At 44.1% G+C, this 19,425-nt stretch overlaps 1 protein-coding gene across 2 annotated transcripts in view; it reads right to left on the bottom strand.

Annotated features, from left to right (window-relative positions):
- The window catches only part of TMEM171 (transmembrane protein 171), a 30,366-nt gene extending 11,633 nt beyond the window's left edge, over window positions 1-18,733 (bottom strand). The window contains exons 1-2 of one of the 2 annotated variants that reach the window (XM_030566793.1): window positions 18,649-18,699; window positions 4,002-4,124 (exon numbers count right to left, since the gene is read on the bottom strand). The gene's annotated coding sequence lies outside the window, so the exon portion shown is untranslated. Of the gene's footprint in view, window positions 1-4,001; window positions 4,125-18,648 lie in introns of both variants that reach the window. The other variant, XM_030566792.1, reaches the window with a different exon arrangement.
- Window positions 18,734-19,425: the final 692 nt, after the last annotated feature.

Below are 19,425 nucleotides of genomic sequence, written 5' to 3'. Positions count from 1 at the left end.
AATGTAAGGCAACTTCAAGAGAGAAGGGGCTATGTCTGTAGCTTATTGCAGGGAGGAACAAAGTTCAGCAGCCGCTGATAATTACACTGGCCAGTTAATTTGTAAACAGTCATTATGAAGTCTTTTAAGTATTTTTTCATGACTCTGAGTGTGCTCTACCTCTTTTTTAAGAACAGTCTGAGCAACTGTTAGCCAAGGATCCTATTGGTGGTAATGTGGAGTGCTTGAGACTTCCCTATGGATAGCAATGGACTTGGGAAAAGCTTTACAGGAAGAGAAATTAGAAGGCTTTTTGACAGAACTATAAACTGAAGACCTTGATCCCTTAGTTAGGAGTAGCTTTAGTACTACATAAGTATTGGTGAAGCTGACCATTACATTGCTGGAGTAATACAAATTGGATTCATTTTTATTAATAATCTTTCTTGATTCTGCTAATCTTTCCTTCCCTAATAAAACTGTTACTGATAACTGTTCCATATGTTGTTTCATGATTATTATCCAAGAGTCCTGCCGTACCCTACAATGGTGGCATTTAGAATTAAGATTCTTATAGGTCATAGTAGGGGTTTGGTTTCCACACATCAATATTCAGAAACCCTTTAAAATGTAATTTTATGAAGAATAGTTAATTATAAAAGGGAAAGATTATGAAGGAAAGATTAATTGCAAACATTTTCTTAGTATGAATTAGCCAAAGAATGGCAGGGCTTGTACTGGAGAAGTTTGGTGTAGATTTGCTAGGTCATGGGAAGAACTTTCTACCTTCAGTAACTTAAAACTACAGTACTTTCAAAAACTAAACAAGTAAAAAGCCCCAAACCTTTGTGAAAACCTTTGGCATAATGAAAGAAGACTGCATTACACACACTTTGCAGACACTCTAAAGAATGTCGTTTCCTCACTGAAATAAGTTATTAGAACTAGTTGAGCAATACACAAAGATATTACCAGACAAAGTAAAAAGCCAGAAATTGATTCTAGTGAATGGCAATGAAGAATGACAGGGATCAACATCACTACAGAAGTCCAGGCAAACTAATAACATCTCCCAGCAGTTTCAACACAGAAATCATTTCCAGCAATCCATTCTCTAATATATTTTTGAAAGTGTCAGCCTTAAATATGAGAGGATAATTTTAGTTAAATCCAAATCAAACCAAACCACACTCATATAAGAAATAGTATCAAATGCAATTATAATATACAATGCCTTTCCTCCATAAAAATCCGCCACACACTAATCCACCAAGTAACCAATTCTCTCTTCTCTCACCTCCCTCAAACACTCATAACAATCTAGACTTTACAAACAAAATAATTTTATAAGGCTCAGGCCCGAATCTTCAGAGGTGACTGAGGAGCCCACAGTGCAAGTCCAAGAGAGTTGCAACAAGTGGCTTTAAGCCACTATTGCACTCCTTTCATCTTATACAGGCTGTGAAACCACACTGGTCCTGCCACACAAGCACTCCAAATTGTGCTGCCTGCCAGCAGAGGTGAAAGTAAGCCAGCAAGAGCCGGTACGCCATGCCGTACTGGACCGGCTTCCCCAGGCCAGTGATTTAAAGGGTCCGGGACAGTAGTGACAGTCGTCGCCCCAGGCCCTTTAAATCGCCGCCTGAGCCCCACTGCAGGAGCCCTGGGGTAGCGGCAGTGGGGCTCCAACGGTGATTTAAAGGGCCAAGAGCTCCCAGCCGCCACTACCGCAGTGGAGACCTGGGCCCTTTAAATCTCCACACAGAGCCCTGAGCCCGAGGGTAGCGGCGGCAACTGGGAGCCTTTGGGACTCTGTCGGTGACTTAAAGGGCCCAGGGCTCTGCTGAGGTAGTGGCGGCCGGAGCCCTTGGCCCTTTAAATCAGCCCCGAGCCCCAGGACTCCCGGCCACCTCTGCAGCATGTAGCTGCATGGGTGATTAAAAGGGCCCAGGGCACTCAGCTGCCACTACTGCAGCCCCAGACCCTTTAAATCTTGATTTAAAGGGTCTGGGGATTCAAAGGCCCAGCCTCTTCCAGTTGAGGCCACGCCTCCTCCAGCTGAGGCCATGCCCCCTGCTCAGGACTCCAGTATACTGGTATGTCCTTTATGTTACTTTCACCCCTGCCTGCCAGCAGCCCAGCGCTGTCCCTGAGTCTGTTGAAGGGAGATGTGGCCTAGAAGCGTATGTTGGCTTTATGCCCACTGAGGATAGCTCTATCCTGGGGCGATCGTCTCATGATAAGCTATACGACTGTACATCAATGGAAAAGTGTAAAGTGGCCCTAACAGAGCTAATGATCTGAACTAAGTATAAAGTAAGTGACGTTCTAAAAACTTATCCAAAAGAACTCCAAGCAAAACATACTTTAAAGGTCTTTTCCTTATGTTACTAAATATACTGAGCGGACAGGGGAGGGGAAGAGGTCAGTAGTGTCACACATTGTGTTGCTTCTGTTGGCTGAGTTAATGTCACACACCATGGCTTGCATTCCTCTGTTCCGCCCTACATGTTCCCTATGTGCCACTCTCCCATCCCCTTTTATTTCAGGGATTCCTTGTTACTCCTCCCCTGCCCCACCACAATAGGGGCTCTGTCTCTCTCCCACTCTGTCCTCAACTCATGGCCAGGGATTTGCATACTTCCCCCCTTCCCAGGGTCTCCTACTCCCTCATTCCCCATGGCAAGGACTTTGTGTGCCCTGTTATATTAGTTTAGATGGAACATAGAGGCTAAAAGTGCTAATGTAATCCAGTCACTGTCCAAAATTAAACTCTGTTGGAAAAAAAATTCAGGTTTGGCATACAGAAACCTCAGCCTGCTTAGTACTATGGCAAACACACCATTCAAAATCCTTTTAATTTTTTATCAAAAGATAAAGAAAAGAAGGCAGAACAGTTAAAGCATTTGATCTATAAAGTATTAAATAAAGCTTTCATTTTAGCAACCATCCTTGCATTTTACTTGAAGAGACTTTTTAGAAGGAAAAACAAGGGGGTAGGGGACAGAGGAATGCAAGCAAATAGTGTGTGCAATGAACTTGAAATACAGTCTCATAGGTGGTATTAAAGATAGTAGTAATTGTCCTCTTGGGGAAAAGAGAAGAAATTAACAGAGATGGGCTGAAGCTGCTGTTGTTAAATCCAATCCTATTCCATCCCAAATTGTGCTTGGGGCTCAGCTGGAATGGGTAGAAGTGGCAATGTCAACTGGGTCCAGAGTTGCCAACTCTGACTGAGGCTATTCCTGGAGACTCCCCCCACCCTCACCATGATGTAATGTCATTTTCTTAAAATATCCTATTAAAATCTCACAGATTGCTTTCAATAGTCACTGGGAGATCTATACCGATTCCGGGAGACTCCAGGCCAATCCTGGATGATTGGGAACCCTATCTGGCTCCCCCTCTCTGGCCTGGTTAGATCAGGACCTCTCAGGATCAGGATGACAAAAGCCTGGGGTCCCAGGCAGGACCATATTAACTCTCCTGTAGGCCTGGAGCTATTAGATTTCATGGGGCCCCAAGGGGTTTGGAGCGGAGGAGTGGGCTCAGGGCTAGGGCAGGGGATTGGGTTGTGGGAGGGGGCTCAGCTCCAGCAGGAGGGGTGGGCTTTGGGGTGGGGCCAGGGATGGGATGGGGGTTGGGATGCAGGCTCTGGGTGGGATTTGGGGTGCAGGGGAGGCTCAGGGCTGGGACAGGGGTTTGGAGTGCAGGGTCTAGGAGGGAGTTTTGGTGCAGAATGGGGCTCCCTAACGTCTTTAAGGACCTGCAAAGGAGCAGAATAGCCCATTCCATCATTGTTTTGTCCACCCATTAGGCCTAGTTTCTGACAAATCAATTTTGGTTCACTCGTTTCTAGTTCCAAGCTTTTCTTGTTTACCAAGCATGATCATAACTGTCTGAATTATATCAGTATGCCTTTTCATTTCAACTAATTAACTGTCTGGCTCCCCTTTAGTACCTCCCCCCCATCAATATTTGTTGTTATAATTTATTATGACATCTTATGAATTTTCACTTACTTTTTACAGTTGAGCTCACAGTTCGGGTAAAGTTGTAGGTCCAATTATTACAACTGCCTCTATTATTATTTCTCTTTTTTCTGTCTGAATGATAAATCATGCAGGGTGTCAACATGTTAAGCCCTATTGGGAGGATGAACAGAGATGAAACAGCGACATTGTTATGCTGGAAGATGTTTATGTATGCCATCAATCAGTTTGATCTATAGACACTTACATGGGTGCTTGGAACTGTGGCTCTACTAACAAATGCCAGGGGCTCAGTGTGTCCCCCATTTCTCCCCTTCTGATTTCCCCCCAAAATTAATAGAGTTCTTCCCCGTGATGCCTAAAATATTCCCTGACATTTTGGAATTGATTGGCTGTGGTATTCTAAAGTAACTGTATTACATCCGAACAGAGAAGTGCCATCAAATTGAGTATAGGACCTCACAAGCTTCACCAATAACAAAAATGGCTAACTAGCACTTCAGACTATGCTATGTCAAACTATTTTTCTGCTGAAGCACATTATATTACCAGGTTTCAGAGTAGCAGCCGTGTTAGTCTGTATCCACAGAAAGAACAAGAGTACTTGTGGCACCTTAGAGACTAACAAATTTATTTCAGCATGAACTTTCGTGAGCTACAGCTCACTTCTTCATATGCACAGAATGGAACACACAGACAGGAGATATTTATACATACAGAGAACATGAAAAGGTGGAAGGATGCATACCAACAGGAAGAGTCTAATCAATTGAGATGAGCTATCATCAGCAGGGGAAAAGAAAACTTTTGAAGTGATAATTAAGATGACTCATAGAAGGTGTGAGGAGAACTTAACATGGGGAAATAGATTCAATTAGTGTAATGACCCAGCCATTCAGAGTCTGAGTAAGACTGGGAATGGCTGGTCATTACACTAATTGAATCTATTTCCCTATGTTAAGTTCTCCTCACACCTTCTATGGGTCATCTCCATTATCACTTCAAAAGTTTTTTTTTCCCCTGCTGATGATAGCTCATCTCAATTGATTAGACTCTTCCTGTTGGTATGCATCCTTCCACCTTTTCATGTTCTCTGTATGTATAAATATCTCCTGTCTGTGTGTTCCATTCTGTGCATATGAAGAAGTGAGCTGTAGCTCATGCTGAAATAAATTTGTTAGTCTCTAAGGTGCCACAAGTACTCTTATTATATTACCAATTATCGTAGTGGGGCAATGGAATCAGGGAGAAACCTTCAATAAAACAATACTTTATTTTCTATTTTGTGTGGAAAAAAATAGATGGAAATGAATAAAGTGAAGTTAGGACAAAAGGAAATAATTTGAAATGAATTTTTTTTTCTAATTTAGAACCTCTTAAAGAGCCCATAAATTTGTTTTGACTACTCCTCCACAGTGTTTCCTTCTCCTGCACTAATCTTGCTGTTACACTATTAAGTTGAAACACACACATTTAAAAAGGGAGTTTGTACATACTTTCTTAATTTTTTCAGTACCACAAAAGAAGGAACATTCAGAACAGTTTGTTGCGGCTTTGAAGATCAAAGAACCAGATTCTATGCTGCAAAATCCAAAGGAGGATTAATTTCACTTATGCTACCACCAAAATTTAATGGTAAAAACATTGCATGATTAAGCTCTACTACTTAGAGTCCCACCAAAAGAGTATTTAAAGAAGAATTATGCCCACAGCTGACTGCGTGCCTGACAGCATTTCCATCAGCTCAGATGCCACCAGCTCCATGTGTATGCATGAACGTTTGCTTTCAACATTCTCCTTTGGCTTGAGAAAATTTTCAGGCCAAAAACTGTTAAGACAAAATTGGCAGGGTGGGATGGAGGTAGTTGGGTAAAGGGAAAGCAGGCTGGATAAAAATCAATGATTTTAAAAAAATTGGATTTTTTACATTTAAATCGGCTTTTTGAGGGGAAAAATTATCTAAAGATAAAGATATATCTTTGAGCTATAATATCTCCTCATGGAATAGGGATTATAAATTCTAATTCTATAGTAGGAGACAATATATTCGTGTAAAGTTTAAGAAAAGTTTTGTAAATGAGTTCCAATAGTTCATGGTTTAGGGACCCAATCTTATGGGGTTCCAGGGGCTTCTGTATAGATTATTTAGGTTAATCTTTCTATCTGCTCAATAGGACTCAGTGCTCAGTCTAGAAGATACCATCAGAGATGCTTAGTTTTGCAGTTCTCAAACTGTGGATTTGTGTCTCCAAAGATAACGTGCTTGTTAACAGCAAAAATGTTTTTAAATAAATAAATAAATAAATTATATATATATATATATAGCGGTGAGAAATAGCAGACCTCAACCCTATTGTCCCTCTGCAAATTTGTGTACACAGAGTCAATCCCTTACCTCTCTCTAAAAGTGCAAAATTTCAAAAAGTTCAATGAATAGAAGATTGTTGGGGGCAGAATAGATCTGGACAAGGAGAAAAAGTCTGGAGATAAATGTGGACAGGTAAGGATAGGCAGCAGAAACTAAAGTGAAAATATTTGAGCAGCATATTCCAGAAGCTTTGAGGTCTTTCTGAGTGTAGCCTTCATTGCTTTGAGATCTACCATACCATTCTCTCACTAGAAGGGAAAACCTATAATGGCTGCAGGCCGTAAAAGACCCAGTTTGGGAATATTTTAATGAAGCTCCTCTACCTGTGGGTAAGACAGGCATGAGTGCAAAATACAAACAGTGCAACAAAGAAATGCAAGACCTGGTTTCCCAAATGAAACAACATCATGAGAAGTGTTCCTTCTCAGGAGGAAGCTGTGCTGAAGATGATGAAAGGAACATGTCTAAACATGCAGGATTTTCAGGTTGGTAAACTTATTTTTATTTCATACTTCTTTCCTAAGGACTGCCTGTCTTCCTTCTGGACTATTCTTGAATTCTCATGCTTGAGCAAAATATATAGTTGTTACTCTATGGTACTATCATTTTAGATGCAGCCACATCATGTATGTCACATAGCCACAGTATGTAGCAAAAAGAAAAAAAAATTCTCCATCATCCAGAAACAACCATAGATAAAAGCAGCAAAGAATCCTGTGGCACCTTATAGACTAACAGACGTTTTGGAGCATGAGCTTTCGTGGGTGAATACCCACTTCCTCAGATGCATGTAATGCACGTCTGTTAGTCTATAAGGTGCCACAGGATTCTTTGCTGCTTTTACAGATCCAGACTAACACGGCTACCCTCTGATACTTGAAACCATAGATAAGTTTGTGATAAGAAGCAGCAGATTAAAAAAAAAAAAAAAAAAAAAAAAAAAAAAGAGGTAATTGATGAAAAAATTGCCCCGTTTGTTTATGCAACAAACTCTCCTTTCCACACAATTGAGAACCCACACTTTATTAACATGGTTCAGTCATTAAGACCAGGATACAGTCCATCCACAGAGCAGATGTTGCAGACAAATTGCTGGATAAAAGTGTATGAAAGCGAAATTGAGCAGTGTGCAAAAGGTCTAGAGGGTGAAATTTTTAACCTGAGTCTTGATGGGTGCAGCAATGTCCACAATGATTCTGTTGTATGTGCTCATGTGACAACAGAAGAAGGGAATGTCTTCCTTACAGAAACATCAGGAAATTAACAGGTGTGTTGTAAACAAGAGACGAGAAGTCATTCTTCCGCTTTACTCTGCGCTGGTTAGGCCTCAACTGGAGTATTGTGTCCAGTTCTGGGCACCACATTTCAAGAAAGATGTGGAGAAATTGGAGAGGGTCCAGAGAAGAGCAACAAGAATGATTAAAGGTCTTGAGAACATGACCTGTGAAGGAAGGCTGAAGGAATTGGGTTTGTTTAGTTTGGAAAAGAGAAGACTGAGAGGGGACCTGATATCAGTTTTCAGGTATCTAAAAGGGTGTCATCAGGAGGAGGGAGAAAACTTGTTCACCTTAGCCTCCAATGATAGAACAAGAAGCAATGGGCTTAAACTGCAGCAAGGGAGATTTAGGCTGGACATTAGGAAAAAGTTCCTAACTGTCAGGGTAGTTAAACACTGGAATAGATTGCCTAGGGAAGTTGTGGAATCTCCATCGCTGGAGATATTTAAGAGTAGGTTAGATAAATGTCTATTAGGGATGATCTAGACAGTATTTGGTCCTGCCATGAGGGCAGGGGACTGGACTCGATGACCTCTCGAGGTCCCTTCCAGTCCTAGAGTCTATGAGTCTATGAGTCTATGGAAAAGCACACACAGCAGAATACTTACAAGTAGCAGCAGTAAAAGCTATAACAAACCATGAAAAAAAAATTCAAATGTCTAGTATGCAGCTTGGTCATAAACAATGCTGCAAACATATCCAAGATGAGAAGAAATAATTTAGAAGAGAATCCCAAGATAATAACATACGGTTGCAGTGCTCATTTGACACACCTCCTAGCTAAAGACTTCAGTGTTCCAGAAATAAAGGCTAATGTTATTTAAATTGCAAAATACTTCAGTAACAACCACTTTGCAGTGGCTGCTCTGAAAAAAGTGGGAGGAACCAAGCTAACTCTCCCCCAGACATGTGATGGAACTCAGTAGTGGACTATTTTAGGCCAGTTCTTGATACAGTGCTCAATTTGATGACAGTTTGTGAACAAAACTGTGAAAAAATAGATGGTACTGTCACAGTCAAAGTTCTCAACATTGGGCTAAAAGAGAAATATTGAACACATGCCGAGTTCTGTGAAGCCTATTTCTGTAGCCTTGAACAAAATGCAGGGAAATAGCTGTTTTATTGCTGACCCTGTTGAAATCTGGAGAGTGAGATCTCCTAATACATCATGGCAAGAAAATCCTCTAAATACTAGTGATTAATCTGTTGAATTGGAGATAGTTCACCTCCCAATGACTTAATAAATACCTGCTTCAATTACCTTTGGTAAATTAAACAACCAAACAATAATTCATTTTCTGATACAGCTATAAAACTAATCTGAAAAGTTTTCAAAATAAATCACTTAAAAATATATATAGTGTATACCTTCTAAAAATAAAACCGACATCTATCTCTGAGCTGTGAAGAATACGTATTAAGGTTATACCAACCAACAAGAATGTACTTTTATATAGAAATCCATGATTAAATTGAGTCTTCCTGACTAGTGATTTAAATCATGATAAGATGATGTTATGACCGGAACCCTGATAGAATTTCACTTGCCTATGCAGCATCCCCTACACACCAAATACGCACACAACATTCCCTTTAATAGCTATTTGCATGTGGTTATCACCACAATAAACAGAGTCACTGGACACTGACTCCTGCCCTGTGACAGAGGTGTTAATCCTGACCCAAGTCAGTTAACTGGGGACAGGAAATAGCGACCAGTCTCTTAACATCACTCCTGCATGTCACATACAGATTACAACTTCCACATTAGTGCCAGCCCCATGCATTCAAAGATCATGAGTCACACACCAAATCAACATTTAAAAAAAATAAAATAAACTGTGGTACTTTTTATTTTCCTTCTGGTTTTTGAGCCTGTAAAGTTAACAGTTTCAAGCTTTTCTTCATGATCATAAGGGCTAGAAATTTACTTCCACCTCCCGCCATCATGAAAACTGAGATTCTCATTAAATCATATGACTTTGGGAGCTGGGACTTTAAAAACAAAAACAAAACAAAAAATATCACACAAGCTGACAATACTGCTGTCCCCCCATTAGCTAATACTTCCCAAGTTAGGGGATCAGCATAAGCACAAAAATCTATGCATGCAGACCCAACTCCAGGATTAGTGCTTTTTTGAAAATGTGAAGTGCTATATAAATGCACAATGTAATATGATATTATTCATTAGTAATTGCGATCAGAACTGGCACCTCTAATTATTCCCAAAAAAATAATAATCAAGATTTAAAAAATATATTGCTTTTTGTCTGCCTTCTGAGTTTTTAAACCTTTAAATTGCCTGCCCCCAATTTGTGTTTGATTATTCCAGGTTCAAAATTTAACATTAAAAACGCACACAGTGTGAGCCTTCCACTAGGGGAAACTCCTTTTATCCTAGCCAGCCACTCTCTCCATACACCTTCCTTATCACTGCTCTATTTTCCTCCCTACCACATCCAGTTTCCTGTCTCACTTAGAGGTCGATTAAGCTTTTGTGGGGCCCTGGGCCAGAGCAAGTGGGGGGCCCTCTCCACCCCTTCTGCCTGAAGTTATCCCCCCCTACTTCTGCTGGGGAGCAAGGTTGGGGTGCAGGGGCACCCATTTGTCTGGGGTCCCTCAATTGGCCAGGGACCCTGGGCACGGGCCCTGTCAGCCCAGTGACTAATCCCCACACTGGTCCCACTCTCATTCCGCTTCTGTAGTCTCCCATAGGTCTCACCTGACTCAGTTTCCCCTCCTTTTCCCTCTCAATTTCCCTCTCTACTCCCATACTTTAACCATAGAGGTCCAGGTAGGGTGACCAGATGTCCTGATTTTATATGGACGGTCACGATTTTTGGGTCTTTTTCTTATATAGGCTCCTATTACCCCCCACCCCCGTCCCGATTTTTCACACTTGCTGTCTAGTCACCCTAGGTCCAGGTATCCATCTTCCCTGAGAACAGCCTGTTGAGCCCAATAAAAAGCAAAGGGAGATGGCAGTCATCTTTACTGGAGATTAGCCTCATTTCCACATGCAAAGACTATATGGAAATCAAGCCATTTTTACTGAGTGCCATCTGAAACGTCAGTCACCTTCTTCCTCCAAGGTGCCTGCACCCAGCAGGGGCATTGAGAGCACAAGAGTGACAGCTTGCTCTCAGTTCCAGAGCCTGGTCCCACCCTGCTCTGCAGCTAGGAACTGCAGCTGCAGGGGAAGATTGGCTTCACCCTGGGTCCACCAGGCACCATGGAAGGTGTCTGACTCAAATGCAGCAGGGACAACAGCTAGACTGTGGGGAGAGAAAAAAGAGTAGATTGAGACAAAGGCCAGACAGGTGGGACAGGTTGGGAAAAAAGATTGGGACTGGGAGCCAGGGAGGGAAATGATTGGTCAGAGGGACAGGCAGGAGATGGAGATTGAAGGAGGAGCTAGGGAGACTGGGACTAGCTGGGCAAAGAATATAGGACTAGCAGGGTCGGCTTCAACATTTCTGCCACCCCAAGCGGCAGAGGAAGAAAAAAAAAAAGCCACGATTGGCTTCAGCCTTCGGCGGCAGGTCCTTCCCTCCGAGAGGGACTGAGAGACCCGCTGCCAAAGACCTGGACGTGCCGCCCCTTTCCGTTGGCCACCCCAAGCATCTGCTTGCTGCGCTGGTGCCTGGAGCTGGCCCTGAGGACTAGCAATCAGTGGAGAGGAGGGGGGCCAAATCTGACAAGGTCCAGGAGCTGGTGTGCAGGGAGAGAACTGGGACAAGGATCTGGCAGTGGGGAGGAGGTAGACTGACTAAGATTGGATGAAGAGACCGGGGAAGGAAGGAGAAACAGTGGCAGACAAAAGGAAGTCGGCATGGGGGAAAGGAAGACAGATCAGGGAGTGGCTGGACAGAAGCCAGAGGATGGAGGGAACTGGATGGACTAGGAGGCTGAGACTGCAGGTGGGACACAGATTGAACAAAGAAACTGGGAGTGGTGTGTGATAGATGCAATTCTATGTAAACAGGATTATTGTGTTAACTTTATAATATATGTCTCTTTATGGGCAGGCTCCTGATTGTATTCAGGGCCAAATGGGTCAAATAAGGGGTGCTTCCTGCAGGAACTAAAGACAACAGCAGATCCTCAATGCAAATCCCCAATATTGCAATAATGCAGGTAAAGTACCTTTTGAAGTTTCACAGCACCACCTCAGGGTGAAGCGCATATACTGGTTCAACCTGGTTCTAGAGGCCTAAATACAAAGGACTGTTTTAAGGAACGGCTCTAACCTACGGAGAGACTGGTACACAGATGCCATCTGGAAACTGACAGGCATGAGACTGTGTCCAACAGGATCAGACCCTGTGAGAAGGCCCAAAGTATTTCAGAACCTACCAGAGTGTCCATATGAAAGATGGGTGACTGCCTGGTTAGCCAGGCATGCATGTTAGCTGGTCATTGTTTTAAGATGTATTTTCTTTATAATATTTTTCTCTAAATAAATAGTACTTTGGTTTAATGAGAGCTGGCTGATCACTGGCTACCCCTATCATTGCCTCAGAGAGTACAACTGCAGGTGCTGAACTGAACTCAGATCTGCCCTGGTGATCACAGGGAATTGAAAGAATTGGCAGCTTAAGACCCTGGGCTAGAGGGAAAGCATTAGGGCATCCCACCCTGAGAAAGGTGATGGCTATTAGCCTCAGACCTAAGTGGGCCCCCTCATGGAGACCAGGAGAGGGTGATAGGTGCAGTTAATTCAAGAACTGTGACATGGTGAATTGTGACAGGCTGGGCCTGGGATGAGAAGCCTGAGGAATGGAGACTGCGACTGGAACAAAAAATTGCCAATGAAAGGACATGGATAGATTGCTGGGGATGGGGCAGAAGTGTCCATGCCCACTACAGCACACTCTTCTCCAACATCTGAAATGGAACCCAAGATTCCTGAGTCTTGCCATTCCTCTGCTGTCAGCAAAACCTGTGAAACACACTGGCAAAGTGTCCCACCCACCTCTAGTGCTGGTCCACCTAGAGAGGATGACAACTTATTACTGCTAGCAGTGGTTCCATTAGCTCAAGTGGCAGAGGTCTGTGCAGTGGATCTAAAAGTTCCAACCCTGCTGACGTACCATGGAGGTGTTAACAGGAAACCACATGATAGATAGGCCACATGTTTTTTCAATTTGCTTTTTTGAAAAAAAAACAACAAAAAACCTGAAGATTATTACACACAAAAACTCCCCAAATTAAAAGAACATTATTAAAGTTGCAAAGTCAACACTTAAAAATTAGAAATACCAGAATTATGGTTGCCTGTGCAACCTTAATTCAGTTTACTAGGGTGTATGCTTTGGGACACAGTATTTAATTACACGATCACATACATTTTTTCTCCACAGTGACCCCTCCACAGTGACCCCTTGACAGTGTTCACTGAATGAGCAGCTATTCAATATTTTGTTTTATTCTCATTTAGCATGTGGCACTGCTTTAAAGACAGAATTATTAATTTTCTCATGGGCTTTCCTGTAATACTCATCACTATAGTAGAAGGGTGGGCAAACTTTCCGACCCGAGGGCCACATCGGGCAACAGAAATTGTATGGCTAACCATGAATTCTCACAAAATTGGAATTGGGGTGCAGGAGGGTGTGCAGGCTCTGGAGTGGGGCTAGGGATGAAAGGTTTGGGGTGCAGGAGGGTGCTCCAGGCTGAGATCGAGGGGTTTGGAGAGTGGGAGGGGTAACTAGTCATTTCAAGTACTGCAGAATAAGACTTTCAGAGTTATTCTCTCTGTCCAGAGAATAGCATGATTGGGGTAGAGGGACAAGAACATAGGAATTGCCATGATAGATCAGTCTTCTGGTCCATTTATTCCAATATTTTGTCTCTGACAGGGGCCAGCACCAGATCCTTTGGAGAAAGGTAAAAGAATCCTCATATTAGGCAGATGTGGGATAATCTGCCCCCTCCCCCTTTTAGGTTTGTTCCTAATCCCTAGTAATTAGATTAGTTTAAACCTTGAAGCATGACATTTCACATTTCTTCCAAAATGTGTTCAAGTTAACAGTTTTAACTCTGGATATTCTTGTCATCCATAAAAGCAGCAAAGAATCCTGTGGCACCTTATAGACTAACAGATGTTTTGGTCTGTAAATTAGTCTATAAGGTGCCACAGGATTCTTTGCTGCTTTTACAGATCCAGACTAACACGGCTACCCCTCTGATACTTGTCATCCATACAATGCAAGGTAGATAACAAAAAATCAGTGATTAAAAAAACCCCAGATGATTTTATTTAAATTAAATATAGGGTTGTTTTTTTATATTAACCTATTTAAAGTTAAATTTGAAACTGACAATCTATTAAACTAATTTAAATTAAAATACAAAAAATATTAAACAGTACGTTTGCTGTCAAATTTTAAAGAAAGGCAAACAATTCGGGCTGTCAATTAATCACAGTTAACTCACGTGATTAACTCAAAAAAGATTAATCGCAATTTCATATAGATCTTGTATTCTGTGTTGTAACTGAAATCAAAGTGTACATTTTGATTACAAATATTTGCACTGTAAAAATGATTACCAGAAGAAATAGTATTTTTTCAATTCACCTCATACAAGTACTGTAGTGCAATCTCTTGGTCCAGAAAGTGCAATTTACAAATGTAGATTTTTTGTTTTGTTACATAGCTCCACTCAAAAACAAAACAATGTCAAACTTCAGAGCCTACAAGTCCCCTCAGCCCTACTTCTTGTTCTGCCAATCGCTAAAACACACAAGATTGTTTACATTTACAGGAGATAATGCTGTCCTCTTCTTATTTACAATGTCACCAGAAAGTGAGAACAGGTATTTGCATGGCACTTTTGTAGCCAGCATTGCAAGGTATTTACGTGCCAGATATGGTAAACATTTGTATGCTCCTTTATGCTTCAGCCACCATTCCATAGGACATGCTTCCATGCTTGATGATGCTCATTAAAAAAAAATGCATTAATTAAATTTGTGACTGAACTTCTTGGGGAAGAACTGTACATTCCCTGCTCTGTTTTACCCACATTCTGCCATATAGTTCATGTCATAGCAGTCTCAGATGATGACCCAGCACATGTTGTTGTTCGTTTTAAGAAAACTTTCACTGCAAATTTGACAAAACGCAAAGTACCAATGTGAGATTTGTATAGATCGACCCAAGATTTAAGAATCTGAAGTGCCTTCCAAAATCAGAGAGGGACAAGGTAGGGAGCATGCTTTCAGAAGTCTTAAAAGAGCAACACTCCAATGCAGAAACTACAGAACCCAAACCACCAAAACAGAAAATGAACCTTCTGGTGGTGGCATCTGACTCAGATGATGAAAATGAACATGCGTTGGCGTGCAGTGCTTTGGATGATTTTCGAGCAGAACCAATCATCAGCATGGACGCATGTCTCCTGGAATGGTGGTGGAAACATGAAGGGACATATGAATCTTTAGCGCATCTGGCACGTAAATATCTTGCGCTACAACAGTATCATAAGAATGCCTGTTCTCAATTTCAGGTGACATTGTCAACAAGAAGAGGGCAATATTATCTCCTGCAAATGTAAACAATCTTGTTTGTCTGAGCGACTGGTTGAACAAGAAGTAGGAGTGAGTGGACTTGCAAGCTCTAAAATTTTGCATTGTTCTATTTTTGAATGCAGTTATTTTGTACGTAATTCTATATTTGTAAGTTCAACTTTTATGATAAAGAGATTGCACTACAGTATTTGTATTAGGTAAATTGAAAAATATTATTTCTTTTGTCTTTTGACAGTGCAAACACTTGTAATCAAAAATAAATATGAAGTGAGCACTATACACTTTATATTCTGTGTTGTAATTGAAACCAACATGTTTGAAAATATAGAAAACATCCAAAAATATTTAAATAAATGGTATTCTATTTTTTTTAATGGCACAATTAATTTTTTAAATCGCTTGACAGCCCTACAAATAACTGATCTGGTGGAAATTACTAGCTAAGCACCTGAAACCAAAATTTGTTAAATCACCTTTTGACAACAGTAACCTCTTCTGTAGGAGTAGAGAGAACATTTTATTCAGTTTATTCAAGTAGTTCAATTCAATGACAAGTTCATTCAAAGTTAAGAAACCAGTTGGAAGTTGAAAAGAAACAAAAAAGAGGAAAGGTGTGAGAAGATGAAATCCTCTAGTTCTAAAATCTTGAATAACATGATGAGCAAAAACAATTAGTTAAAATATTCAATAATGGCCTTTTCAATCTAGCAGAGAAATCCAATGGCTGAAAGTTGAAGCTAGGGAAATTCAGACCATTGAAACAATTTGGCAAGTATTGTGATGGATTTGCCTTCACTGATAATTTTTAAATCAAGATTGGATGTTTTTCTGAGATATATGTTCTAGGAATTATTCTGGGAATGTTCTATGGCTTGCATTATACAGAAGGTCAGACTAGATCAGTGGTTCTCAAACTTTTGTACTGGTGCCCCTTTCACATAGCAAGCCTCTGAGTGCAACCACCCCGTATAAATTAAAAACACCTTTTTATATATTTAACACTATTATAAATGCTGGAGGCAAGGCGGGGTTTGGGGTGGAGGCTGACAACTCACGACCCCCCATGTAATAACCTCACGATCCCGAGGGGTCCCACCCCCAGTTTGAGAACTCCTGGACTAGATGATTATAATGGTCCCTTCTGGCAGAGCTGTAAGTAGGCATTTTAGCACCTGGGGCAAGCAAGCATATTTGCTCTCCCTACTGTTTTTTCATAATTTTTCTGCCCTATTTGACTTTGCACCTTGCCCTGCCCTGGTTATGGCCCTGCTTTCTGGTCTTGAAATCTATGAATGCTCCATCCCATTCCTCATGCAGCCTAACAGTTAGATTGCTTTTTTAAAAGTGAAGCTGCACATTGAGCCAATGTCTTCACTGAGTGTCCACAGTGACACTCAGGCTCCTTTCTTGAGTTGATAATGTTCATTTAGAACCTTGTCAGGTATATGAGCAGTTTAAATTAAAGGGAGTTAAAAGGAGAAAGTGGTGATAAACAAGAAGGCAAATCAACACTGCTGAGAATGGAATCAAAGGAACACAGGGATTGCCTAGGCCAGTGGTTCTCACAACAAATTTTTGGTGGCCCCAGAGTGTGGCCACTAACTCTTGCTGAGTATCAGAGGGGTAGCCGTGTTAGTCTGGATCTGTAAAAGCAGCAAAGAGTCCTGTGGCACCTTATAGACTAACAGACGTCAGTCTATAAGGTGCCACTGGACTCTTTGCTGCTTTAACTCTTGCTTGTGGCTGCTCTGACACTTTTTCCTAATACACCTAATTAATTGTAGGAAAAACAAATATATATGCACATATACATGCTCAAATCATTGTAATTTATGTGGCTTTTTTTTTCCACTCAATAATAAAAATAATGTACAGTTGTCTTTATATTCTGTACTGGACCTAGACAGAATAGAAACAAATAAGGTGCTTTGCATGTTCTTGTCTTTTTTTGTTGTTTCTTTTTTTCTTTTTAGACTTGCTAGCTAGTAAGTCTGTTTCTGTAAAAAGTGGTATTTGTATGTTTGTTAATATCACTTTCCACAGCAGCAGACTTGCTAGCTAGCTGAGAGGCAGTGAAAAGTGATATCAATAAACATACAAATATTACTTCTCATAACAGACATACTCAGCCCTGGCAAGCTGGGGGACAAATTAAGCCCTGGATGGGGAAGTGAGTAGGGAGGCAGCTGGGGGCCAGGAATGATGGCTAGACGAAGCAGTGGGTGCCTGGGGGACTGGAGGAGAGACTGGGGGAGGCAGTGGGGGCCAAGAGTGATGGGGGGGAGCCCAGGGACCAGAACCTTATAGCCATACAGTCAGGCATGGGGGCTAGAGGTCACAGCAGGGGACAGGAGCAATGGGGGCATGAGGTGGTAGCCTGGGGCTGGCTCCTGCCGTTGCACAGCTGGAGGCTGGAGCCTGAGCCCAATGGCTCTAGCCAGGTGCCCACCACCACACAGCCAGGGAATGGAGCATGCAGCTGAAACCATAGGTGCCAACTCCATGGGTGCTCCAGGGCTAGAGCACCCATGGAAGACAAATAGTGGGTGCTCAGCACCCATCAGCCACTCGCTGATCAGCTGTTTGGTGAAGGGCAGGAGCTGCTGGGGGAGAGGGGCAGAAGGAGACAGGAAGAGGTGGGGCCTTAAGGGAAGGGGCAGAGTGGGTGCTGAGCCTGGAGGTGGAGGAGCACCCCCCTGCCAGAAAAATGAACATTGGGGCCTGGGGCTGAAGGATGCACTGGGGGCCAGGGGTGATGGAAGGCTGGGGTTGGATCCCATGGCCAGAGCCCAAAGCCCTGTGGCTGGAGCCCACTGCCATGCGGTCGAAGCCCAGAGGTGGAGCCTGAAGCCCCACAGTCAGAGTCCATGACAGGAGCCCAGGAGCTCGGCGCTGCATGCTCCAGAGTCCATGGGAGGGAATGGTGCGCCTGGGAGCAGAGCCCAGTATCTGCCACATCTCAGCCCAAGCCCAAGCCCCGCAGTTTCCTGGGTTTGTGGCATCTGAGGGGGGTCAGGGCCCAGCCCCTGAGGGCGGCTCCAGGGCGGGACCACTGCTTAGCCCCGCCCCAGTCCGCCGCACGAAGAGCCGCTGGTGGAAGCGGGCGGCCGCATGGAGAAACGCGGGGCGGGGCTAACCCGCAAAGGTCGGAGCGCTGCCTGCCCGCAGGTTGCCGGCTAGGGCCGCGCTTGCTCACCTGCTAACGGCACTGACCTGACGCCGCGGGGTGGAGACAAGCCGCAAGCGCAGGGTCCCCGGAGGCGCAGGAAGGAGACACTCAGACTCTCCCCACCCACCGTGCCACCGGGGGCGGTTTGCTCTGGGTGAGCCCCTCCCTTGGGGGTCCGGACCCCGCTCCCCCCTTCTAATGCGTCCATCCCCGCCGGCCTCCGCCGCCCCCAGTCTAGACAGCTCGGCGGTGCCGGATCCCGGGGCTCCCGCTGCTCCGGGTGGGGGGATCCGCCGGCGGCCCGGCCCGCGGGGGGCGGCTTTTACCTGAGGAGGAGGCGGCGGCGGTGTGGCGAGGGCAGCGCGCCGGGCTCATGGTGGGCGGCCAGGCGGCGGGAGCCGCTATTTAAGCAACTGAGGCAGCGCCCAGGGGCCGATGGGCGGCGCTGGCTGCGGGCTTGGGGCCGGGCGGCTCGGACGTGCCTGGGCCGGCTCTGGCTGGCACCTTCTGCGACCTTGAGCGCAGGGCGGGGCAGGCGGCGCGCTGTGCCCGGGCGCTGCCCCCGCCCCGCGTCTCCTCGGAAGCCTGGGGGCGGCGGCGAGCCGCAGGGCGGGAGGGGCAGAGGCAGGGCGGCCAGTTCACAGAGGTCGCGGCGGCGCCAGGGCGCAGTGACGATCCCAACAACAGCCCCAGGCCCCCATACAGGGACCCGAGACTCCCGGGGGCAGATTCCCTGCGCTGCGCCCACCCCACAGGTGCAGTGTACAGCCGGACCCAGCCCCCCCGCAACGGTAGGGACGGGACACTCCCGTGGGAGTGAGTTAATAATACACAGCGCAGTACAGCTGGAAGGGACCTGGCTAAATCACCGAGTCCAGCTCCCTGCGCTGGGATAGGACCAACCAGTAACCCCAGACCGGCCTGTTTGCCGAACCTGCGCAGTGTTTACACCTAAAGCCGAAGTACCCTGCTCTCCTTGCTTGTCTGGAGGGGAGGGGAGGGGAGGGCCGAGCTGAAGAGCTCTTCCTGCTCGCACTCCCCAGAACTGGTTAGAACACGCTTCTAAACAAACTCATTAGTCGGGGAACATGAGAGAGTTTCCA

This window comes from Gopherus evgoodei, chromosome 6, assembly GCF_007399415.2.
Source record: "Gopherus evgoodei ecotype Sinaloan lineage chromosome 6, rGopEvg1_v1.p, whole genome shotgun sequence".
Taxonomy (NCBI): Eukaryota; Metazoa; Chordata; order Testudines; family Testudinidae; genus Gopherus; species Gopherus evgoodei.
The sequence above is the reverse complement of the archived record's forward strand: the minus strand, read 5'-3'. Positions and strand labels throughout refer to the sequence as shown.